The sequence below is a fragment of the Mustela lutreola genome, chromosome X, assembly GCF_030435805.1.
Source record: "Mustela lutreola isolate mMusLut2 chromosome X, mMusLut2.pri, whole genome shotgun sequence".
Lineage (NCBI taxonomy): Eukaryota > Metazoa > Chordata > Mammalia > Carnivora > Mustelidae > Mustela > Mustela lutreola.
The window spans coordinates 86,440,411-86,465,505 of NC_081308.1; the positions used below are offsets into that span (position 1 = coordinate 86,440,411).

At 46.6% G+C, this 25,095-nt stretch overlaps 1 long non-coding RNA gene and 1 pseudogene across 1 annotated transcript; one reads left to right on the forward strand and one right to left on the reverse strand.

The window, feature by feature from the left end:
- Positions 1 to 13,579: 13,579 nt before the first annotated feature.
- Positions 13,580 to 15,207, forward strand: LOC131821761 (potassium voltage-gated channel subfamily S member 3-like; annotated as a pseudogene).
- Positions 15,208 to 19,537: 4,330 nt separating this feature from the next.
- LOC131821680 (uncharacterized) lies at positions 19,538 to 22,520 on the reverse strand. The gene is made up of 5 exons (XR_009349962.1): positions 22,365 to 22,520; positions 21,961 to 22,050; positions 21,504 to 21,623; positions 21,100 to 21,195; positions 19,538 to 20,182 (listed from the first exon to the last, which is right to left on the reverse strand). It is a non-coding gene; the product is annotated as an uncharacterized LOC131821680 (long non-coding RNA).
- Positions 22,521 to 25,095: the final 2,575 nt, after the last annotated feature.

The following is a 25,095-nucleotide window of genomic DNA, read 5'->3' on the forward strand; positions in this document are numbered from 1 at the left end:
CGGGACGTGGAACTTGTCCTTGAGTTGACAGTCTACACGCAGAGGAAGACAAAAGTAGGTGACCAAGGCGAACCACCTGGGCCTTCGCTCCCTGGCAGGGGCACTCTTACCAGGTGCTCATAGGGGGCAGGGGTAGAGGTGGGCTGGAGTGCTCAGGAGAAGGGTCTGGGGGCCAGGGGCGGAAGCCAGGGAGCAGAGATGGGGTTCGTGGAGGTTGCAGGGTACAACACTTGTGAAGCCGGCGGCATTGTGCCTGGCACCTGGAGCAGAGAAATCCCTCCATGAAGGTGTCTCTCCTTGACTGCCAGCCTGGGCAGAGGGTCAGTATCCTTGGGGTCTGTCTACACACCCTTGGGGACCAGTTGGCAACCCACCCCCCTGCATTTAACGCACAAGACTGGCAGCGATGGTTGCCGCTCGCTGCGTGCCCACTTGGCATCCTTCTCCCTCCCCTGCAAAGCAGCTGTTAAACCTACTTCCAGGCCCACTCCCTTCCTTGGGAGCCCAAGTCCAAATTCCTGGCAGAGGGAGAAGGGTCGGCCCTCTCTTCCTTCGAGGGAACCTCTTTTCTGCCCTCTCCTCTGTCCCTTTGGTGACTTCCATCCAAAAGGAGCCAGTGGAGCCCTCCATGAACTCACGATCAGGGTAGTAGGGCAGACGCTGAGGGGGCCTGGCAGGGCTATGGCCGGTCCACTGGGAGACACATCTCCGTCACCCCCACCCAAGCTCCTGGCACCCCTTGCAGGAAAGGAGGAACCTAGCCCTGTGCATGGACCCATTCTGTGGATCTGGACGCCTCCTGCTGCCACCCCTCCCAACACTGCCAGACCTCTCCCAGCAACCCTGGCCCCTGCATCATCAAAGCCAGCTTCCCTGAGTGTCTTTGACGTGTCAAGCAGTGGTCCTCTTTCCCTGAGCCCTGGCCCACAACACAGGCAACAAGAAACATCCCTTGGGCAGCGCTGCCTCTGTGCCTGATGGTCTCTCTGGGATGCAGCTCTGGGCCACTGTGCCCTGGGCATCAGCACTCTGTGCCTGCTCTGCCTTCTGATGCTCTCCTCCACAAAGACCATATAGTTGTATCAGTTCCTCCCTTCTCCTGGAGTTTGGCTGGCAGGTGGATTACAACCCCTCAGCTTTTAACCGACCCGCCCAACTCCCTACCGTCTCTGGGCTGACTACAAGGTATGGGGACCTGCCAGGTCCCAGGACCATCTCTGGGGAATCTTCCAACCTACAACGGGGACACCACCTCTCCCCAGGCACTGGCACCTTGGATGGCCAGAACGTGACTTGTGGTTGCTGTGACAACACACCCCGTCAGGGCGCTCGCTCTCTCTCTCTCTCTCTCTCTCTCTCACACACACACACACACACACACACACACAAAGACACACACAGCTTGCCACCCCTCCAGGCTTCCTCTGCTGGCTGTCCTGTTTCCTAAGAGTTGCTAATGCGACCAGCCCTTTCTCCCAAGCCAGCCTCGGGTGGACTGGGCAATGTTTCCCAAGTAGGAGTGCCCTGGACACTCCAAGCGGAGCCTGCTGGGCCAATGCTGTCTTCAGCAACACACCTGTTTGTGCTCAGCCTCTTGAATCTCAACACAGAGGCAGGTCTTCTTCCTCCCGGCTCGGACTCCCAAATTAACAGGCGCCTCCCCACTCTGCGCTCTGCCAAATCCCCATTCCAGTGCTGCCACAGGCAATTGTCCCCCATCTCCAAGGCAGGCCCTTGGCCCTTTCAGGCCATCGCTGACTTCTACCTCAGGGAGGGCCTTGGAGACTGTCTGCTCATCTCCTGAGCGACTATCTGTCACAGAGAAGACTGTTGGCCTCCAAGGGTCTCCAGGTTGTGGTCCTGGCTCAAGGCAAGAGCCTCCTGTGCATCTGCTGGCCCTGCCCTTCCCAAAGCCTTCCCCCTGCACCTGGGAGCTCGGGCCCCTGGTCTGCCCTTTATCCCTTGGATGGTTGCTGTGCCAGGCAGGAGCCCCAGGGGCAGTGGAGGGGGTTCGGGGGCATGCCTGCCAGTCAGGGCCCGATGAAGACATTTGGAGGCTGTCAGCAGCAGGAAGACCATGGTACACCCCCAACACGTAATGCCGAATGGAATGGCATGGGACCACCAAGCCCCATGCCTGCCTGCCCCTGCCTGCCAACTTGCCCACCTGCCTGCTACGAGGAACAGATTCTTTCCGGGCTTCTCCATGGTAAACAGTTGTCAAGGGCATCAAAGCTACAGCTTGGCACACTGTGTCGGGGAAGGACCCTGCCGTGATGGGGCCCACCCCAGCCTGGCCTGCCTCTGGGGAAAATCTGGGGGGCCCATCCCCACGGACTGCCTTCCAGCTCCACCAAAGGCCTGGTCTTGCTTCTCAGGCATCTCCCAGTGACGTCTACATCAGGTGCCTGCACGTACTGGCTGCACACTGACTCCCAGTGCCCTCCCCGGCTTGCTACCCCTCCTACAGGTCTTGGGATTTGACCTCCCAGCCCCCCCTACCCCTGTGAAGAGCACACACAGGAAGTTGCAGACTTCCTGCTTCCCAGCCCATACAGCCAGTCTCAGACTCTGCCTCCTCACCGGGACCCTAGCTAGCTCCAGTCTCACTGCAGTTCCCCCCCACCAGCCCCTCACTTTGATGTGCCCACCCCACAGAGTGTCACAGCCCTCACCAGGCCAATCTTTAAGCTGCCACAGCAGCGTTCAGCAGACAGCTGGACAACTGTGGCCAGGGCTGGCCCCAGGCTCCCTTCTGCCCCCAGTGCAGCTGGTCTAGGATGCAGACGAGTGCCTCACTGCAGTCCAGCGCAGTCCCACGGAGGATGAGCCAGTCCCTCGTGTGCCACACAAGCTGCGGGCCTCACCTCACACCCTGTCACTTCCCTCCTCCTCTCTGCTCATGGCCTCTGGGGCACCCTGAGGCCAGGCTCCTTTCCCCTTACTGCCTCTTGTTTTTGTGTGTGGCCTGGGATGTCCTCCCTCATGCCCTGATTACAGACAGAGTCTCCTGTGTGGTTTCCGAATTCCTTCACACTCTTCCACTGAAAGGGCTGTCTCACAGATCAACTTGGAATTTACGTCTGTGCAGGCTGGGAGGGGTGACCCAAACTTTACTTCTCCCCCCGCCCCGCCCCGCCCCGTGGATAACAGGTTAACCCAGCACCATTGATCACTGCCTGCCTGCGTGTGGCACATCTGGGACCCTCGTGCACCCAGCCCAGCTGAGCATCCCCTCTGTGGCTCCCTGGTGTGAGTCTCCCCCGAGGCACACCTTTCTCCCAGGAACCTCTTAACTGACTGGGGGACCCTCAGCTCACCGGGGGGCCTGATGGTAGGTGCTGTGTGTGTTAGCAGGGAGGTGAGTGTGGGTGCTTGTGAGCAGGCCTCTGCCCCAGGTTTCTTCTTGGGACACATTCTGGCCCACAGGAGACGTAGGAACCCTGTCGCCTGGCTGACTTTTTAGCAACATGGGAAAGTGCAAAATTACTTGATTTGTGTGAAAGAAAAGCAGGTAGAATAGAGTGTTGTGTTTATCTTCATAAATATTATGTTGTTGCATCATATATGTGATTTTATATTTTCTATGAAAATATAAATTATCTTTGTAATGCTACACAAGGAATGGCATAGTAGTTTCTACCTGTTGACAGATATATTGAGATTGCCTGGGGAAAAGTAAGAGATTCATTTTTTTTCTGTTTTTTGTGCCTTTCGAATTCTTTACATATATATTTTTTCATTCTAAAATATTTAATAGGAAACAATTGTTGTTGATTTATATAAAAGTTCTTGATGGAGCATCATCATCCTAATGTCATTTTTGTGAACGCTTATTAATTTTATTATTTTGTTTCTTTTTTCTTTCTGACTTTTAAGTAGATATACATAGTTTACAAATTTTGACACGTTTATCTCTTCCTGTTCAATATTTTATACCTCATTTCTTTTTCTATCTCATTGCAGTGTCAAAGACCTCCGGAACAATAGTATTGATGATACAGTACATACTTTTCTTGTTTCCCATTTTAATGGTTGATGTTTCAGTAGTAAGGTTGATGTTTGCTGTATAGGTTTTTGATTAAGTAATCTATCATATATTTATATAATAGAAGTATAAAGCAGTAAAAATGAACGAGTTAGATCTTTATATATCAATCTAGACAGTTCTCAGAAACCTAATGTTGTGTGAAATAAGCAATTTGTAGAAAGATATGGATAATGTCATTTATATATTTTTAAGCATTGAAACAATGCTATGTATTATTTTGTATAGATAAATTTCCAGAATAATTCAAAATGGGTACTGAAAGATGCACATCAATTTTACAATATCAGTTACTTCTGGGAAAGGATGGAAGAAAGTGTGACTCTAATAGTGTATGTAGCTTAATTTGATCTGTTAATACAAAGATATTAAACAAATAAAAGAAAAAGTATTAATGTTTGTTAATTATGGATGATATATACATATAATCTCATTTTTCTCTGTATCTTTCTTTTTTTAAATAGAAAGAAAAATGAATTGTTTGTGCAATACAACCAATAAAAAAAGACCTTCACAGAGATGCCTGGGTGGTTCAATCTGTTAAGCATCTACCTTCAGCTCAGGTCATGATCTCAGGGTCCTTGGATCAAGTCACCTTGGAGCCCTGTGTCAGACCCCCTGCTCAGCTGGGAGTCTGCTTCTCCTTCTCCCTCTGTCCCTCCCCTGTTCATGCTCTCTTTTTCTTAAGTAAATAAAATCTTTGAAAAAAGGTCCTCACCTAAACACATCCTCAAATAATTTCAGAACAATAAAGATTAAAAGGAGACCCTGAAATCTTTTGAGAGTAGGGGGAAAGTTATCTACAAATCATATTGACATCAGACTTCTTTTTTTTTTTTTTTTTTTTTTTTTATTTTTTTTATTTTTTTTATTTTTTATTTTTTATAAACATATATTTTTTATATACATATATTTTTATCCCCAGGTCTGTGAATCACCAGGTTTACACACTTCACAGCACTCACCAAATCACATACCCTCCCCAATGTCCATAATCCCACCCCCTTCTCCCCAACCCCCTCCCCCCGGCAACCCTCAGTTTGTTTTGTGAGATTAAGAGTCACTTATGGTTTGTCTCCCTCCCAATCCCATCTTGTTTCATTTATTCTTCTACCCACTTAAGCCTCCATGTTGCATCACCACTTCCTCATATCAGGGAGATCATATGATAGTTGTCTTTCTCTGCTTGACTTATTTCGCTAAGCATGATACGCTCTAGTTCCATCCATGTTGTTGCAAATGGCAAGATTTCATTTCTTTTGACATCAGACTTCTTATTCAAAACACTGGATGGTGAATGTCAATGAATAAATGCCTTTAAATCCTTAGGAAATATACTTTTCTCTATTATTCTCTCTCTAAACACATTATCAAGTAGTTATGTGATGACAGTAAAGACATTTTTTAAAATATTTTATTTATTTATTTGACAGACAGAGATCACAAGTAGGCCGAGAGGCAGGCAGAGAGAGAGAGAGAGAGAGAGAGGAGGAAGCAGGCTTCCCGCTGAGCAGAGAGCCTGATGGGGGACTCGATTCCGGGACCCCGAGATCATGACCTGAGCCGAAGGCAGCGGCTTAACCCACTGAGCCACCCAGGCGCCCGACAGTAAAAACATTTTTAAGACTGAAAGCACTCACAAAGTTTATCTCCTATGGACCTTCTTTTAGGAGTTATTTGAACATGTCTTCCAACTAAACACGGTAGTACTCAAGTCAAAAGAACTATAGAATTAAGGAAATGGTGATCCAAGTTGGGAAAGCAATGGAGGTTAATTTTAAGATAACACCAAACAGTACATTTGGTTGACCAGACCAAAGTGAAACAAAATGGCAGAGGATTTGAGGTACTTGGTGAACTCATGAATAAAGGGAACTTGGTAAAATTAGTGGAGAGGTTAGAAAAATTAGAGGCAAATAAGGGAGGAAAAACAATTAGCAGAACCTCTAAGAAAATATTACAGTGATACTTCCCAATGAACTATGCCTTCTTGTATCCATACCATTGTGTAGTCCTTCCCACATTGACTCTGGACCTGGCCTTGTGAAAATTTTTGGGCATTATTTATTTGAAATTCAAATTTAACTGGGCATCTTCTATTTTTAGTGCTATCTGTAACTACCTTAGCTACAGGAAAATCAGGCTGTAGCTAATCTGCCATCTGACTTCAGCCACATGAATAACCTCAGGCAAGATTAGCAGAAGAACCAACCAGTTAAGCCCAGTGCAAGTCCCTGATCCACAAAATGATGAGCACAGAAGATGGCTGTTTTAAGCTACTGAGTTTTGGAGTTTTTTGTTTTTTTTTTTTTACATAGCAATAGACAATAGATATACAAAACAAAAGAAAAATGTGTACTTGCTCCAAATATGCAACATATTAAGATAGAGTTCAGCATTTGACAGTGTTTAAGGAAATAGAATCTATGGAATCTCGAAATTAAGAACAATATCCCTTAAGTGACTCAAGAGCCTTGACTTTGGATTCCAGAACATTTCTAAGAAACTATAGTGACACCAGAAGACAGGAGATAAGTGGACCATGGCTACAGGGCTCTCAGAACAGTCTGAAGTGACCAACTGCATGTAAAGGCAACCCCCCGCAACGTCCCACAAAAGATGTAGGTTGAACTTGTGAAAGCACCTGAGAGAGCCAGTGGTGTCATCATCAAAGGAATGCCTTTATGGGGTCTTGAAAGCAAGAGGAGCTTGTCCTTCTAGTGGAGGAAATGCTGCTGATATTTCTTCTTTATATATCATATGCATATCTAGCTATATCATCTATATCTACATAGTAAGTTCCAGTTTACTTTTTTAAAAAAATATTTTATTTATTTATTTGGCAGAGAGAGATCACAAGTAGGCAGAGAGGCAGGCAGAGAGAGAGAGAGGGAAGCAGGCTCCCTGCTGAGCAGAGAGCCCGATGCAGGACTTGATCCCAGGACCCTAATATCATGACCAGAGCGGGAGGCAGTGGCTTAACTCACTGAGCCACCCAGGCGCCCTCTAGTTTACTTTTATATTATGTTCTGTAACAACTGAGTCTCCCAGTAAGGTTTTCTGCTTTGAACTCTGAAAGTTGAAAATCATGAACAGAATTTAGATGATTACAACTATATAAAATGATGCTCGTTGTTGAGCCATGTAGTGTCCTAATACTCAAGTCCCTTTTGTATAGTTATAGAAAATGACTCACCTATCACTTGGGGATGATATTTCAAGTTGGCAAAAAACTTAATAAAATACAGCTGGCAGAACTAGGTATGTAAAAGATGATAAAAGAAGAAAGGACAGTAGAGCTGGTATCCTCATTCTATAAAGTGAGAAGTGATCAAATCTTGGTGGAGGTTTAGGGAAAAAATAAATGTTTATATATATCATTTAAAGTTGCATTTACTTTCTGTATTTTAATTGATTTCATGGCCTATTTACTCCTTAAGAAAGCAAGCTTCCTAAGGGCTACCCCTGTCTTGCTTGCTACCAAATTCCAAATGCTTTAAAGAGTATCTGGCACACATGGTGCTCAATAATAGTTGTTGGCTGTATGATTAAACTATGATTACTAATAATGCTATAAGAATAGGAATAAGAATGGGGGAGCAAGAATTATGAAATAAATGAGCTTCAGTGTCCTATTTTCATAGCAGAAGGTCATTAGAGGTATAAGTGTATTATTGGCATTTTGAAGATAACCTCAACAGTAGTTCTCAGTCTTGGCATTACTAACGTTTTGGGCTGGAGACTGTTCTGGGTATTGCAGGATCCCTGGCCTTTACCCACAATATGTTGTTAGTGCCCTTGTCCTCAGCTGTGACAACAAAAAATGTTTCCAGACACTGACAAATTTCTGCTGAGGGTGCAAAATTACCCTGGTTGAACATCACAGCAACAGAAGGAGCTAAAATCAGAAAAGGTAAGAAAGGTTGCCACTGGACTCTAGAGAGTGGTACTATGTCTAGGGAAGAGCAGGAGGGGAAATTATTCATTTTCATCATAAATTCTGTACTAATTGCATTGTTATCATATGTATGTATTGGTCTGAGAAATACTGTTTATAGAAAAACAGTAGTAAAGTGGAATCAATAAGACTTTGAGACAAACTAGCCATACAGGGTAAGGAAGAAGGAAGAAATCAGTATAACCAGGTTTCTGGCAGAGGCAACTGGGTGGATGGTGGTTGTGTCCATGGACACAGGGAAGACAAGAGGGGAAAACCTTTTGGTGTGGGATTGGAGAATGATGGCTCCAATTTCAAACATGTTTACATGAAAAAGCTGCAGGATATGCAATCTGTAGACATTAAATTAATTAATCTTAAACTCAGGATATATTGACATATGAGTCATTAACATACAGATGATAACCGAAGCCATAGCAATGGATGAGTTTCCTGAAAAGAGAAGAAACATGAGAGCAAGATATAGAGTGTGCTACATTCTGATTGTTTTTCATGCTTCTGCATTTTAAAAATTAATTAGGACCATATTGTAAATGTTGTTTAATTAATTTTAAAACAAATTTCTCTTTCCAAACATAATACTTATTTATTGAAAATATTTAAAAAATAAATAGATAAGCATGAACTCCTGTCCAGAATCAGAATTGCAGCTTTACTGCTAGACAATCAAATTGAGTAGGCACTGAGCTCTAAGTACATGTGAGCCAGATGGAGATTCAATAGTAAACAAAACAGTCACCATTCTTGTGTTCATAGAGCTTACCATGTAGTGGGGAATACAGGCAAAGAAAACAGAGTATACAATGGAGTCTGATGAATGCCAAGAAAATTAGTGCTGAAAAGCCACTTCAACTAAAGATGCAATAGGATGCGATTTAAGCATCTTTTGTGTTACTCATTTTTCTCTTAATCGGCATGAGTTCAGTTGCCAGGACAGGAAGAGATTGTGTTGCATATTTCTTTGCCCCCTGTGCTGTGTAGTAAGAAAGCTCAGAAAGGCTGACAGAAAACATGGAGTTGTTTGCCTCCCTCAGCCTGACTAGAGACTGTCAAAACCAAGTCTGGGCATACACTGAGCTCTAACTTCTTCACAGAGAGCATCTCTATTAATTTAAATTGGTTTTATGCTTGACAGTCTGTTCAGTTAATTTTCCAGGAACTCTCTAGTTGCATTTCTATATTCTCAAGTCAGCCACTAGATAATACTGAATTTCAGAAAGGGGAGAGATGGTATATGTATTTCTTTCTTTTTTTATTGTAGTAAGGACACTTAATGTGAGAAATATCATCTTAATAAATGTGTGTATTTCTTAAAGGTAAGAAGCATGCACAAATTGACAATAAAAGCCACCACGGAGCAGAAGATCTATAATAAGAAGCATAGACAAATGGGCAAAATAAGGAATACAGTGACAGGTCAATTTGCAAGAAGTAATCTGTCTCCAAGGTAGCACTGGAGATCAGTCTTACCCCAAGCAGCAAGAAGAGGAGAAACTGAACATTCAACAGCCCCTTAGCTACCTCTGTCTAATGACTCAGGGCATAAGGTAAATTCTTGGTTTCAGAGAAAACAACTTGGAACCTTGTCCTTGATGGATTTTCTAAAAAAGAACTGGTTCCATGAAACCTGATTATCTCTCAAAGATGGGGAGTCAAAATGGCATAGCACAATAGATAAAGACAGGTAAGGGAGAGAAAGAGAAAAAGGACCTGAAAAATGCATGGCAGATAAAGAAAACTCATCTGGAAAAAAGTAGATGAAAATTGTCACCAAATATTTTACCGTGAATCAGAAAGTTTTAATGAAGCAATTAAGCAAGAGCTCAAGAAAGGGATGGCAAGATAAGAATGAACTGCTATATGAGCTGTCAGGCCTCGGGGAAAATGTAAGAGAATTACAAAGAGGAAAGCAAAAATGACAGAAACACAGGCAAGAAAGAAACTATAGCAAAACTCTAGGAATTAATGTCAAGTCTATGTAAATTTAGGACAAAGACCAAAACAAATGTGGTGCTTATGGTAATGGAACAAATGTAATGGTGATAAGCCAGATGAAATAGAAATGATATAATTAACAGCAATTGGGAGAGGAAAGAAAAGGTGGGAGGTAATATAAGTATGTTGATTTTCTTATCCTTAGTAGCTGCAGTCAAAAGATACCATCTAAAGCAGACAAACTTGGCAAAAGAGTCTAAGTATATTCAGTAGCACAAAGGGAAACACTAAGAAATATAACTTAATCAATGAAAATTGGTGGATCAAAAAAGGAGAGGGAAAAGGGAAGAAAGGAAATACAAATAATCATTGAATCATTATTTGCAATATCAAGAAAAAATGGGGAATAAAACACTAAATATCCACACATAGGGGACTGACTAAATAATTATGACATATTTATGCCACAAAATACTATTCGGCTGTAAACTAAAAAACAATTTTATGTAATGATATCAAAAGACTGACAAGATTATTATATGTGTGTGAAATATATAGATATAGATATATATAAATTTCTCTGGACTTGAGCACAAGAAACTGGTAATATTGCCTGTGGTGGGGAAGCACTGGGTAGTGGTGACAGAGGTGGGAAAGAGAGTTTTAATATATACTCTTTGTTATCTTTTGAACTTTGAACCAGTAGGATATAACTTATTTTTAAAAAGCAAATTAAATTTAAGATGAAATGTGAAGAGTTGGTTGACTTGTCTTTGCACAGTCTTGTGGATATCATACTATGGGAGTTGCCTAATAGACACTTTGTAGAGCTTCCTAACTTCACATACAATATTTCTTGTTCTAACCCCCAAAGACTGAGACAAATACATAGCAAGGGCAGTGTTCTGGTTGCCCACATGGCCCCCTGCATCCCTGCCCATTCTTAGTCCCTTTAGCAAGCAAAAATGATAATGTTATAAAAATATTGAACTAAACTATATATAATTCCCCCTGTAAATAATGTTCTCATGTAGCCCATTCACCATTAAAGCTACTTAAAATTATAACCTCACACAAGGAGAAGTAAGCTACTGCCTATACCTTGCTCAAGAAACTTGAGTTCTCAAAGCTAATTTTAAAAACTCATAGCCATCGAATATTACTCAGCCATCAGAAAGGGTGAATATTTACCATTTGCATCCAGGTGGATGGAACTGGAGGGTATTACGCTGAGTGAAATAAGTCAATCAGAGGAAGACAATTATCATATGGTTTCACTCATATGTGGAATATAGGAAACAGCAGAGGACCATAGGGGAAGGGAGGGAAAACTGAATGAGAAGTCATCAAAGAGGGAGAAAAACCATGTGAGACTCTTTTGTTTTTTATTTTATTTTTTTAGAAGATTTTATTTATTTATTTGAAAGACAGAGATCACAAATAGGCAGAGAGACAGGAGGAAGCAGGCTCCCTGCTGAGCAGAGACCCCCTATTGGGGGCTTGATCCCAGGACCCTGGGATTATGACCAGAGCAGAAGGCAGAGGCTTTAACCCACTGAGCCACCCAGGTGTCCCCCATGTGAGACTCTAAACTATAGGAAGAAAAAAACTGAGGGTTGCTGGAGGGGAGATTAGTAGGAGGATGGGGTAATTTGGTGATGGGCATTAAGGAGGGCACATGATGTGATGAGCACTGGGTGTTATACTCAACTGATGAATTGTTGAACACTACATCAGAGACTAATAATTTACTATATGTTGGTTAATTAAACTTAAATTTAGAAAAAGAAAAAAAAACCTCATAGCAATAAATTTAGAGTTTTGCTAAATTCCAAAAGCTCTCATTACATATCAGAAAGCAGGCCTGGAAAACTCTGACAATAGATATTTGCTAGATGCTATAAGTAGTAAGAGGTAGTAAGAGGCACCTAAAGGGAGTGTACCTGGGAGAGGAATTTTGTGGAGGGAAAGAGAAGAAGGAATCACAGCCAGCCATGTTTCCCGACTCAAATCAAGCCCTAGATCAAAACTCTGGGAGAGGGGTGGGATGGGGATTAGAAATGACTAGATCCAATATTGCAATATCTCAGGGCATTGGGGTTAGTTTCTCACTTCCCTAGGCACGAACTTCAAAAAGTGTGGGGTCTGGCATGGGGCAGCCCAAGTGGCAGGGTAGAAAAGGCTGAAAGAGAAGGCTGGTGGGAACAGTTCCCTTACCTTACCTCCACATGCCCTCCCTGCCCTGTTTAGAAAGTCACCAAATCCATCTACTACCCAGTTTAAGTCTGGGTAGTGAAAAATACAGAACTTTAGGTACATATTTACATAATGACAATTGATCCTTGTGAGATGCAAATATTTATTCAAAGGAAGATACATGGCATGGTTATTTGAAGTACTCATTTGTGGTCATAACTTGAGCCATCAAGTTACCTTTCCTTCCTTCAATACTGTCCCATATCCATGCATCCAAGAACAAAGAACAATAGAATACTGACAGCTAAATTTAACGGAGACCTTGCCAGGGTTAAAAAAAAAAAATGATGGAATAAACCAGAAGAACCAGTTTGAAGTACTCCACTGCCAGGGGAGAGGGAGCAAGAGGATATAAAGGTAAACTGGAAAAAAAAAAAAAAAGAAAAAAAAGAAAGAAAGAAAGGGTTTGGAGGGAGACTTGGGGGCAGGGAGAGCACTGTGGAACAATAGGACTTAATTCTTGTCCTTTTCCTTTTCCCTCATCTTTAGGAGAGACTGTGGTGAAGCACTTGACCATTCCCCTTTTTTACTGCTGTCCCCAAAGCAGTCAAAACCACAGATAATGTCTAGTGTGTTGGTACATGGACTAAGAACGGTGGAATCGAAGTAGAAGTGCATTTTAAGAGAAGATATAAAGACCATGCCTATTCACAAGCTAACAAACCCAAATATATGGGACTAAAACCCCAAAAGAAATGGGAAAGATCATTATTAAAAAAAAAAAAAAAAAACCTTCACTAAATGGAAGAAGGATTTAGATAAACGTGCCTAGATGAGAAAATTATAAAGATGCCAATGCTTGCCAATTAATCCGTAGACTCAGGGCAATTTCAATGAAAGCATTACAAATCGGATTCTGTAGGGACTGGCGGACAGACAGACGGGGACTGGTCCCACGGCTCTCCCGCCGCCGCCACGGCGGGCCGGCGCGGGGCTGTGCAGCGAGGCCTGATTCCTGCAGAGCGGGCGGGCGGCATCACAGAGCTCCGAGAGCCTGAGTCGCCTGGACTCTTGCAGTTCCTGGCCGAGTGCGTGCCACAAAGCAGACGCTGTGAACAGCAGAAGCTTACGATTCTACAGATGTTCTACGGATGACAAAAGAGCCCATCGGTGGAGGATCCTATCTTACCCAAATCTGTGAAAGTGATTTCCCAGCAACTGATCTGGTTGATACAACCCAAGAACAGGATTCTTTTCTTTTTGGCCACTAACTGCCTCAGTGCACCGCACATTCCATGAGAAAAGAAGGGCGGAGCTTCTTGGATGATGAAGTGCATTCCGCGGGACAGAATGAGGGCAGAGTGTGACATCTGCACCACAAACGTGCAGTGTTGACTTCCTCATCTCCCTTCCCGTCCAGCTTCCTGCCTTCTCTATCCACCATGGTGTTTGGTGAGTTTTTCCATCCCCCTGGACAAAAGGAGGAACTTGTCCATTTTAATGTGGCGGGGCGGGGAGCTGGCGAGGCGGGGGCACTTTACGCAGTGCATTGACCAAAGCAACCTCCTGGACGGTTTCCTTACACCAGACTCAGAAAGCTGCTCACCTGCCCCTCAGAAGACGCCATTCTGGAGCCGTAGGATGACTGACTACAGTGAGGCCAATAAAGTGTACTACTTTAATTGGAACACCTTCTTATTGAGTTATGTTTTGCATTTTCATTTCAATGTCATTGGAAGCTGTGATGTTATTGGAAGAACTGTACGTGTTTTCTTTCTGCCAGGAGATGGAGTATTGGGGCATTGAGGAGCTCTTCATCACCTTCCACTGCACAAGCGCTACCAGGAGCCAGAAATGCAAGGAAGGAAACCACAGAAAAGAACTGGGACCAGAACAGCAACGACATGAGTACCAGCTGCCCCTGTGAAGAGTCTTCTCTGAGAAGGAGCTGAAGAAGATTGACGAGAGGTGATTTGGTCAGTTCTGGAAGAAGATCTGGATTCTAATGGAACACCCAGACTACTGCCTGCCTGTCTGCCGAAATCATTGCTATCTCTTCCGTGAACATGATGCTGGTCTCCATTATGGCCATGTGTGTCCACAGTATATTGGAGCTCCAGAATGAGAATGGAGAAGTGAATGACTCCACGCTGTAAGACTTGAAGACCGCGTGCAGCTCTTGGTTTGCCTTTGCTTTTGCCATCTGGCTGGTTGCTGTTCCCTGTCAAAAGAGATTCTAGAAAAATGCTCTGAACATAATTGACCTTGTCTTCATTATTTCCTTCTATGACACTTTGGATCTAGACACCAAGGTGGAAGAGAGAACATGGGCAAAGTGGTTGAGATCCTCCGGCTTGTGAGGCTTTTCCAAATCCTCAAGGTTGCCTGGCACTACACAGGACTTTGGTCTCTAGGTGCCACACTAAGACACAGCTACCATGAGGTTGGGCTGCTGCTTCTCTTTCTGTTTGTGGGCATTCCCATCTTTTCTGTGCTTATCTACTTTGTGGAGAAAGATGACCACATGTCCAGCCTCACCAGCATCCCCATCTGCTGGTGGTGGACCACCATCAGCTTGACTACTGTGGATGATGGAGACACCCACAGAGTCACCTTGGTCAGGAATCTTATTGCCAGCATATGCATCGTCTGTGGCATCTTGGTGACTGGGTCGGGGTCTCCACATTATCTTCAGCAAGTTTTCCAGAAGCAGAAGGACGCTGATCTGTACCAGTGCAGTGAGGACCCACCAGGGAAGTGTCATGAGCCATCTTGCTTTAACATTGGAGATATTTGTGCACACTGGATGCACGTCTTCACTATAGTCTATCTTCTGTGGGAGCTGTGGTGAGCAATCCCAATTCCACAGATGTTTCAAGCATCAAAGACAATGAGAATGTTTATAAAACAGCATCCTGGAACAATTATACTGCAAAATGAACAGGGACCTTTGTGCCTATATCTTGTGTCCCTTCCTGATGTTAGGTTAACACAGCTTTAATAAACCTCAGTGGGTTCATTAAAATAATTGGATTCTCAGGGTATACCTTTCTGCCATACTTGGGGGTTTGTTGCTCCAAAATGATAGAATCTTCTTTATTTTCCTCCATAAAGTGAATTAAATGCTTGTTCTGAAATTATTTTTTACGAGAGAGTTGAGTTAAGATTTTTGGTAAATGGTATTGGGTGGGATTTATTGCTATGGCTTATGTATCAGTCTGTGTTTCTCACCTACTCACATTACCTTAACTGTTAATTAATGATAAGCAGAATCAAAGGCTCAGCAACTGAGGACTACATGCATGTTAGATCCACAAAATGAGACAATGCATGTAAATCCAAGTTCATATTCTAGACATGGAAATTAGGACCCTAATTATGGGGGGAAATTGGATTCAATAACAAGGCATTAGTATAACTAATTATTCTTCAAGGAAAATTAAGATACAAAGTCTCCCTATATGCAAATATACAAATGTTAACAAAGCATATGTGCACAAAAATGCACACATTACACATACACACTACTGGTAGGTTAAAAAAAAAAAGGAGCTAACTCTAAAAAGAAAACTGTATTTATATTAAAAGGAAATATAGGCAAAAATTTTCTAGTAAATGTGGGATGTAAAGACTGTTCTAAAGAAACAAAACTATAAAAGTAAAGTAGAAAACATGGACAAAAACAGAAAACTTAAATTCCAGATTGATTGAATGTACCACACCAAAAAAAAAAAAAAGTCAAGAAAAGGGCTGAGAAAAACCATTGCAACATGTGAGTTCAACATGTGACAACAGTCATAATTCAAGTAACAGCTAACGACGACCCAAGTGCAAAGTACGGTAAGTCTATACATAGAAAATGAACTTGCTTTTCTTTCACACAAATCAAGTAATTTTGGGAAGGGAAGAAACCAGTCTCCACTTTCCCATGTTGCTAAAGTCAGCCAGGCGACAGGGTTCCTACGTCTCCTGTGGGCCAGAATGTGTCCCAAGAAGAAACCTGGGGCAGAGGCCTGCTCACAAGCACCCACACTCACCTCCCTGCTAACACACACAGCACCTACCATCAGGCCCCCCGGTGAGCTGAGGGTCCCCCAGTCAGTTAAGAGGTTCCTGGGAGAAAGGTGTGCCTCGGGGGAGACTCACACCAGGGAGCCACAGAGGGGATGCTCAGCTGGGCTGGGTGCACGAGGGTCCCAGATGTGCCACACGCAGGCAGGCAGTGATCAATGGTGCTGGGTTAACCTGTTATCCACGGGGCGGGGCGGGGCGGGGGGAGAAGTAAAGTTTGGGTCACCCCTCCCAGCCTGCACAGACGTAAATTCCAAGTTGATCTGTGAGACAGCCCTTTCAGTGGAAGAGTGTGAAGGAATTCGGAAACCACACAGGAGACTCTGTCTGTAATCAGGGCATGAGGGAGGACATCCCAGGCCACACACAAAAACAAGAGGCAGTAAGGGGAAAGGAGCCTGGCCTCAGGGTGCCCCAGAGGCCATGAGCAGAGAGGAGGAGGGAAGTGACAGGGTGTGAGGTGAGGCCCGCAGCTTGTGTGGCACACGAGGGACTGGCTCATCCTCCGTGGGACTGCGCTGGACTGCAGTGAGGCACTCGTCTGCATCCTAGACCAGCTGCACTGGGGGCAGAAGGGAGCCTGGGGCCAGCCCTGGCCACAGTTGTCCAGCTGTCTGCTGAACGCTGCTGTGGCAGCTTAAAGATTGGCCTGGTGAGGGCTGTGACACTCTGTGGGGTGGGCACATCAAAGTGAGGGGCTGGTGGGGGGGAACTGCAGTGAGACTGGAGCTAGCTAGGGTCCCGGTGAGGAGGCAGAGTCTGAGACTGGCTGTATGGGCTGGGAAGCAGGAAGTCTGCAACTTCCTGTGTGTGCTCTTCACAGGGGTAGGGGGGGCTGGGAGGTCAAATCCCAAGACCTGTAGGAGGGGTAGCAAGCCGGGGAGGGCACTGGGAGTCAGTGTGCAGCCAGTACGTGCAGGCACCTGATGTAGACGTCACTGGGAGATGCCTGAGAAGCAAGACCAGGCCTTTGGTGGAGCTGGAAGGCAGTCCGTGGGGATGGGCCCCCCAGATTTTCCCCAGAGGCAGGCCAGGCTGGGGTGGGCCCCATCACGGCAGGGTCCTTCCCCGACACAGTGTGCCAAGCTGTAGCTTTGATGCCCTTGACAACTGTTTACCATGGAGAAGCCCGGAAAGAATCTGTTCCTCGTAGCAGGCAGGTGGGCAAGTTGGCAGGCAGGGGCAGGCAGGCATGGGGCTTGGTGGTCCCATGCCATTCCATTCGGCATTACGTGTTGGGGGTGTACCATGGTCTTCCTGCTGCTGACAGCCTCCAAATGTCTTCATCGGGCCCTGACTGGCAGGCATGCCCCCGAACCCCCTCCACTGCCCCTGGGGCTCCTGCCTGGCACAGCAACCATCCAAGGGATAAAGGGCAGACCAGGGGCCCGAGCTCCCAGGTGCAGGGGGAAGGCTTTGGGAAGGGCAGGGCCAGCAGATGCACAGGAGGCTCTTGCCTTGAGCCAGGACCACAACCTGGAGACCCTTGGAGGCCAACAGTCTTCTCTGTGACAGATAGTCGCTCAGGAGATGAGCAGACAGTCTCCAAGGCCCTCCCTGAGGTAGAAGTCAGCGATGGCCTGAAAGGGCCAAGGGCCTGCCTTGGAGATGGGGGACAATTGCCTGTGGCAGCACTGGAATGGGGATTTGGCAGAGCGCAGAGTGGGGAGGCGCCTGTTAATTTGGGAGTCCGAGCCGGGAGGAAGAAGACCTGCCTCTGTGTTGAGATTCAAGAGGCTGAGCACAAACAGGTGTGTTGCTGAAGACAGCATTGGCCCAGCAGGCTCCGCTTGGAGTGTCCAGGGCACTCCTACTTGGGAAACATTGCCCAGTCCACCCGAGGCTGGCTTGGGAGAAAGGGCTGGTCGCATTAGCAACTCTTAGGAAACAGGACAGCCAGCAGAGGAAGCCTGGAGGGGTGGCAAGCTGTGTGTGTCTTTGTGTGTGTGTGTGTGTGTGTGTGTGTGTGAGAGAGAGAGAGAGAGAGAGAGAGAGAGCGAGCGCCCTGACGGGGTGTGTTGTCACAGCAACCACAAGTCACGTTCTGGCCATCCAAGGTGCCAGTGCCTGGGGAGAGGTGGTGTCCCCGTTGTAGGTTGGAAGATTCCCCAGAGATGGTCCTGGGACCTGGCAGGTCCCCATACCTTGTAGTCAGCCCAGAGACGGTAGGGAGTTGGGCGGGTCGGTTAAAAGCTGAGGGGTTGTAATCCACCTGCCAGCCAAACTCCAGGAGAAGGGAGGAACTGATACAACTATATGGTCTTTGTGGAGGAGAGCATCAGAAGGCAGAGCAGGCACAGAGTGCTGATGCCCAGGGCACAGTGGCCCAGAGCTGCATCCCAGAGAGACCATCAGGCACAGAGGCAGCGCTGCCCAAGGGATGTTTCTTGTTGCCTGTGTTGTGGGCCAGGGCTCAGGGAAAGAGGACCACTGCTTGACACGTCAAAGACACTCAGGGAAGCTGGCTTTGATGATGCAGGGGCCAGGGTTGCTGGGAGAGGTCTGGCAGTGTTGGGAGGGGTGGCAGCAGGAGGCGTCCAGATCCACAGAATGGGTCCATGCACAGGGCTAGGTTCCTCCTTTCCTGCAAGGGGTGCCAGGAGCTTGGGTGGGGGTGACGGAGATGTGTCTCCCAGTGGACCGGCCATAGCCCTGCCAGGCCCCCTCAGCGTCTGCCCTACTACCCTGATCGTGAGTTCATGGAGGGCTCCACTGGCTCCTTTTGGATGGAAGTCACCAAAGGGACAGAGGAGAGGGCAGAAAAGAGGTTCCCTCGAAGGAAGAGGGGGCCGACCCTTCTCCCTCTGCCAGGAATTTGGACTTGGGCTCCCAAGGAAGGGAGTGGGCCTGGAAGTAGGTTTAACAGCTGCTTTGCAGGGGAGGGAGAAGGATGCCAAGTGGGCACGCAGCGAGCGGCAACCATCGCTGCCAGTCTTGTGCGTTAAATGCAGGGGGGTGGGTTGCCAACTGGTCCCCAAGGGTGTGTAGACAGACCCCAAGGATACTGACCCTCTGCCCAGGCTGGCAGTCAAGGAGAGACACCTTCATGGAGGGATTTCTCTGCTCCAGGTGCCAGGCACAATGCCGCCGGCTTCACAAGTGTTGTACCCTGCAACCTCCACGAACCCCATCTCTGCTCCCTGGCTTCCGCCCCTGGCCCCCAGACCCTTCTCCTGAGCACTCCAGCCCACCTCTACCCCTGCCCCCTATGAGCACCTGGTAAGAGTGCCCCTGCCAGGGAGCGAAGGCCCAGGTGGTTCGCCTTGGTCACCTACTTTTGTCTTCCTCTGCGTGTAGACTGTCAACTCAAGGACAAGTTCCACGTCCCGTTTTTGCCAATCAAAGCACACACTTTATTGACGATGCGTACAGATGTAGGCTTGGGTGGAGGAAGTCAAGTCGGTAGAGCACAGAGGAGGGGAGTGTCCTTTGTGGATGACTAGGTTCACCATCCATCAGCTCGCAGCGAAGAAGGAGTCAGTGGGAAAGAAGTCAACCTAAGAGGCAACAGATGCGTTTGCAGCTCCAGCCCCGACACGTGCCCGGTCTCCTCAAAACAGTCCGGCTGACACAGGGAGACCACCAGAGGCAAGACCTCCCCGGCCATGCTCTCATAGGATGTTCTGTAGGCACAGCTGGCTGCTGAAAAGATCCCTTTACCGCAGGAGGAAGGCCGCAAGGGAGTAACTAACAATGCACTTTGCCTGCAGACTGCAAAACCAAGAAGTTACTCAGAGCTCCGGGGGGACCCCTGCCTGGCCCAGAAGAGTGTGGTCCTCAGTGGAGCAAGTGTAACTTTCACCCCGTGATGTGGTGGCTAAGGCCGGGTCTTCAACAGCACCCACTGTAGATTCTTTGAATGAGAACACAGGTGGGTGTTCTCCAGCAGGGTTTTGGGTGGATTCGGTTCCATTCCGCTCCAGATGGCCCTCTACGAGGCCAGGGTGTCAGGGAGAACCTGTGTGTTTCCGTTCCTGATCAAGAGGGACATGGATGAGAGCAGCGTTTGGGCACCCAGCGAGTCCCCTGCCAAGACCGGCTTTCCAGACAAACCCATGGACAGTTTCAAAGCCTGAACCTCAGCACATCCCCTCCCCTCCCCTCTGATATCAAAGGGAACTTCAAGTCTGAATCGGACTTGGCAAGCATGTTATTAATAACTGTCATGCTTATTAACAAATCTAATCCGGCCTGCTGCAGAAATGAGTTGCAGCAACATGACACAGTCTCCCGACACACTTCACTGATGGACATCTTAATCTGGCCCTGGTTTTCAACTCCTGCATTCAAGTTATCCAGAGTACAGAAAGCCTTCTCCCTAATAGGGTCGGGAGTGGGGATCGTGTTTCCAACAATGGAGAGGCTGGCCAAATGACTGACTATTGATATCATGGCTAAATGGAAAACCAGCATCCTTGGGCTGAGCAAACCACATTTTTCCCTGAATGAAAGGACACTTAGAGAGGTCAAGTACACACCTGAAATTTCTAAAGCTTTGAGTGCTCCAAGTATTTTTATGTTCATAGGGGAATGGGCGCTGTTTTACTGGGTGTGTTCGGTTGGCCTTGCCCCCACCTGAGGGCCTGTCCTCGGTGCCACCAGGGGCCCCCGGTTCGGTCCAATCCCCATTCTCACTCCAGGGCCGAGCCATAGTTGTGAAATCAAACCAAAGCTCAGGTTCCTCCTCATCCAGCTCCTGGTCATCATCCCATTCCTCTTCCTCCTCCTCCAACTTGGCACTGTCATCTCTTCCTATGGTTAGTTTGTAAACACAGTAGCAGGCACCAGCCCCAATCATCAGTCCTGCTGCCATCCAACCCACTTCCCGAGCCCTGCCCATGCTCAAGTCCGTGCCAGGCTTTGGACAGGACAGGAGAGGGCCTTGTTCCACCTGATTCAGGAGGATTCTGAGGGCCAGGGTGAGTAATGGTGGAGCAGCAGTCCTCTTCAGCCTCTCCTGGGCTCCTGTAGCTCTCCTGTGATGAATCTATGGGTGCAAAATGGCATTAAGGAGTTGTGTTGTGTCTGAGTTTGTGTCTCACTATACAAACAGAGTGGAATTTGAGTTCTGGTTGAGAGAGGTTGATTATTAGGAAACTAGTTCTTTGTTCCTTTTTGTCATCCTCTATCTACCCCCACGACCCACCATTTCTCTTCCAGGCCCTACAGAAAAGGGCAGGGTTTGAGGCTGTGCTATGATTGCCAGGAGGGTGACATGGAGAGGCAAAGGCTCAGGTAGTTTCCTCCACCGCCACCCCTCCCCCAAAGACTCACAGGTAGGTTTCTCCCACCAACCTCTACCAAAGTCAGGTAAATTTCTTCTTCCCTTGTCTTCTGTTGTCAGCACTCCTTCCGCGGAGACTGATGGACAGTCTGGCAGAAGGTCGGAAAGACAAGATAGCTGGCTTTGGAGAACTGAAAGTGTGGTGGCTGGGTCAGCACTGAGAACGCGGTTCCTAATACCCGCTTTTCTGCATTTTCAGCCTTTGACTTTAAAATATTTCTCACACCTCCCCGACTTTCTAAACGCCGGTTCCTCCGCGCCCTTCCGCGCCCTCCCCCGCCCCCTTATCGTCCGCCATTTCCCCAGCAAAGGCCGCCACACCCCTTTCCCTGCACTGAAATGGGAGGGGGTGTGGAGAAAGATGGGGCCGGGAGAGGGCGACTCGGACCCGGCCCGCCCAGATCCCAGCCCTTTCCTTCTCCACCACCCCCAACGCCACCCCCAGCCAGGGTCCAGGTCTCATCCCACCTTCACACGGACCTGCACGGTCCCAAGGCAGTTTGCTCCTTCCCTTGGCACGACGTTTGAGGCGACCTATGGGCCAACAGACCTACAAACCTGCAAACAGGCAGGAAACCGAGGGGACGGAGTACTTGGTGGACGGAGCAGGACTCGGGACACGAGTACCGCGATTGTTGCACCTTTCTTCGGAGTCTCTGTCTACCGCCATTCACTCCCCTCAACCCCTCACCCCCGAAGTCCGCCGGTTCTCTCTACTAAATGGGCACAAGGGTGGGGTGGGGGGGCGACAGTATTTAGAAAGTAGGCGGGAAGGGGACCCAGCCCAGTTGAGCCCGAACCTGGATCCGGGACGCCCTTGGCCCTCTCCTCTCCCCACCCGCCTCTAAGCAGGAGCCCAGGCTCGTACCGACCTCGCGGTCCGGGGCTAGTTTCCTTCTTCCTTCACACGCCTGCAGAGTAATAGGGGGCTGGTACCCAGACGGAGGCGACTAGCAGGACTTCGGTTCTAGGCTGCTCTTGGTCACGTGACAGCTACGTCACCAGTGAGCTCTGGCCCCCAATTTCCACTCCCACAAGCAGTGCGGCAGGCGCCAGCCGGCCCCGTACCTCCCACCTTCGCACTGGGCCCTGTCACTCCTTTCCTCTATAACAATACTATTGAGCCAGAAGTGGCCTCGGCTCTCTCTGGCCTTTGAATTTGCCTTTCTCTAAGTATACGAAGGGGCCGCATCTTTTCGTGGGTCTGCCATTACTTCTTCTGGGGGGAAATTTCTTCTCATTTCCTTGGCTCTGAAACGCCTGCCCCCCGCCCGTTCCTTAATTTCTACCCCTTTGCACATCCAGTCTCTGTACCAAAATGGGCGAGGGGGTGGCATAAAAGGAAGCTCAAGTAGCAGTGAGGTTTTTATTAATATTTTTCATACATTTATGTTCTATTTTATCCTTCCTTTTTTATTGACTCAAACTAGCCTATTTTGTAACCAGAAAATACAATAAATCTGTTTCACTTGGAGAAAAAAGAATTCAAGTTATGTACGTGTGTGTGTAATAAACAAGATTTTCCAGTTAATAGAGAGGCCTCATTGATTTGGTTAAATTAATTTGTACCCTGTTGAAAATGTTTTCTACTGACTGCACAGGAAATAGCAGCTTTCAAACAGCATATTAAAATTTAAATGCATACCTTACAAACAGAACCAGTGTGCTTTCAGATGATTTATGAATTGGTGGAATCTATAGTGAGGTGGTCAGTATTTTAATTGTGGCAATTTTTGTTAAGTGAATCACTATGCCTTTCTTATTCTTGTAGTATTAAGTGTCAGATGGCTGAGAACTTCATAGAAGATCGCTGGATGACTTTCACTCTGGCTTCAAAGGGCCAACTTTATGCAGACCCTAAATTCAGATGAATCTTACCGTTCAGGTGAACTTCAGAAATTAGCAACCTTGCAGGTTAGCCTTTCATTCAGAAGTTTTTATTTAAAATCTATGCTGAAGTTTCATGGTGTAACTCGTAAACAATCCATAAATTAGAGTTATCCCTGTTCTTAACACCCCTGAGGAAAATGAGACTCAACAGACATAATTTTCATTTAATCATGACACTGGTGAGATAGCTCCGGAATCTGTTGTTCAGGTACTGTATGTCTGTCACCCTAACAGCCACTAGTGCTCAGCGTCTTCCAGTGAAGACAGTGCTGAGAGTCTGTGGGTGACTGTGAATCACTTCGACACCCCTGAAATCTGTGCCATTTTTCCCTCACGAAAAGCATAGTTGACAGGATGCCAAGCAGTCACCACTGGCTGAGAGAGGCATTTTCACTCCCTGCCTTCTGATACAAGTTCACGGCACCACCCATACAAGCCCCTCAGAATAATCCCAGAACTCAGGGACAAAGTATGCAGAAGTTAGTCCCCAGACATTCAGCTGTCCCTGCTAGGGAGTCATACTCTAAATATAGACCCTTTAGGCAGCCTCTTTCTTTGAATGCTGAAATCTGACACCCCAGCAGGAAGCTCTCCCTGTGAGGGGCCCCTGTGTGGGGGAGGCCCTTTCAAGAGGTAAGCCAGGGAGCCCAGAGTGCCTTGCTGGTGAATAGTCAGAAGTCAAGAACACATCACAACTTTCTGTTCTTCCTCAAAACTTTTATAATCCAAACTCCTTCACCAGTATCACACCCTTTTCTCTAAAAAACAACTTACCGCTGTTGTCCTGCATCATCTCCCTCCACTGTTCTTTTTGTCTCCCTTTACTTTCTTCTCCTAGACAAGCGAATTGCTTTACTGACAAATCTAACTGTCCATCATTCAATTTTTAGTTGCTAGGTAATTATATAAGTGACTTTTGTTTGTTTTGAATGTATACGTTAGAAAGAATTAAGGAGTATATAAAGCTTAACAAAGCTTTAAGGACAAAAGTGCCACTCTTCCCTCTCCTTACAAGTAAAAAATATCTCCCTCCCCCACTTTGGTATGTTTTCCGGTTATTCCAATCCAACGTGTAACTCCCGGCCATCATTTTCCCAGTCTGTCAGATTTTTCCCTGCCAGACCTTTCCCGTTTGAATCCCCTCCCTCTCTAAAACATCCTATACTCCATGGGAATGATAAGCCTGTCAATTTACCTCACTTCTTTGTCATTTAGATCTACAATTTCTAACAGGGAACCTAAAAACTGCCATTTAAAATCTACTTTGCTCTCCATTATACACCCATCAACAACTACTTAAGGGCATGCTATTTGCCTGACAAACCGTTTCAAAAGCAAAAAAGGAAAATCCTTAAGCAGTTCCTCAGACAAGCCTGTTAAAAGCTTCTAAGCCTGCAGAAGGCTATGTGAAGCCACTGCTGAAAGGAACCTTTTGGCTCACATTGGTATGTAGTCCCAGGTGATATCTGAGAGAGTGCCCCCAAATAAAAAAGGATAGGCAGATGCTAACGCTGATGGGATTTAGAAAGTGAGAAAAAATAGAGAAGATTTTTATTTTAAAAAGTAATATTACTCTTTGTATCATGTTATTTGTTTTTGTGTTTTGTATTAGTTAATTTTGTTTGGTTGCAAGCAACAGAAACCAAACCTGATTTAACTGAAACGATGAGGGAGTGTTGCAGACCAGGGGCAGCTCTGAGGAGGATAGGCAGG